The following is a 1,195-nucleotide window of genomic DNA, read 5'->3' on the forward strand; positions in this document are numbered from 1 at the left end:
GGGTTGAGCTGGGAATTTTCCCTTCTCCTGGTTACTCAGAGTAGTGGTTACTCTAGTGAGGGTCCCTCTGATGTCATTGATGACCTAGGAGTTTTGGTTGTTGATTGTGCTTTAAGTCTACATAAACTGTTGCAAACTAATAGTTAGCTATTGTATGGGGTTTCAATTCCCCTTCTTTGCATTGGAGAAGATTGATTTGCAACATATTAGCATCCCGAATTTTGCCAGTTGCTGCGTAAGGAGCGTATTGACTTTGTCCTTGTGTAGAAGGCCTCACATGGTCATTTTTCCAGCTGAAATTTGGATGACTTCTCCAACCTGCATTGTAAGTATTAGAATGAGGTCCAATAGAATTCTTAGAAATCATATGCAATGGGTTAGATTGATCAAGCAAAATTTCCTTAAAAGTAGGAATTGTTGGGCATACATCAGTCACATGCCCTAAATCCTCACATATGCTACATTTTTCAGAAGATGATGGTAATACATGGATTTCATTTACTTTCTTAAACTCAATGGAATCTAACCTTTTAGAAATCAATGTAGGCCTAGCATTAAAATCATCAACTTCTTTCAGTTGATATTTACCGCCCCCACTAATACATTTTTTCTTCTCAGATCTATCATACACATCAGAGACATCCCAAGATTGCCTCATTTTTGGTTGCAACCCCTCATTAAAAAAACTAATGACCCTCCAATCCTCATATCCATGATGAGTACATGCATTTAAGAGGCATTTGAAACGTTCCCAGCATTGATAAAATGTTTCCACATCTTTTTGGCAAAAATTCATGATTTTTATTTTTAAAGCATTAGTTCTCTACATGGGAAAAAATTTCTTTAAAAACTCAGTTTGCATTTCTTGCCATATCCCAATGGACCTTGGTCTCAAGGAATTCAACCAGGTCTTTGCCTTGTCTTTTAACGAAAATGGAAACAACTTTAATCTTATGACCTCTTCAGTGCATGTTCTATCCATTAATGTGGAACACACTTCTTCAAACTCTTTGATATGAAAATAGGGATTTTCATATTCAATGCCATGAAAATGAGGTAGCAATGGGATCATCTCGGGTTTAAAATTAAAAGCGTTTGCATTCAAAGGTAGAATAATGCAAGATGGGGTGCTGGTCCTAACACGCTGCAAGTGTTCTTTGAGAGTCCTATTAGGGTTCTCCTTATCATGATGTTC

At 37.1% G+C, this 1,195-nt stretch overlaps 1 non-coding gene across 1 annotated transcript; it reads left to right on the plus strand.

Moving 5' to 3' along the window:
- The first annotated feature begins 707 nt into the window (after positions 1-707).
- Positions 708-815, plus strand: LOC131147021 (small nucleolar RNA R71). Its single transcript, XR_009134555.1, has one exon. It is a non-coding gene; the product is annotated as a small nucleolar RNA R71 (small nucleolar RNA).
- Positions 816-1,195: the final 380 nt, after the last annotated feature.

Source organism: Malania oleifera, chromosome 13 (assembly GCF_029873635.1).
Source record: "Malania oleifera isolate guangnan ecotype guangnan chromosome 13, ASM2987363v1, whole genome shotgun sequence".
In the NCBI taxonomy this organism is placed as follows: Eukaryota; Viridiplantae; Streptophyta; class Magnoliopsida; order Santalales; family Ximeniaceae; genus Malania; species Malania oleifera.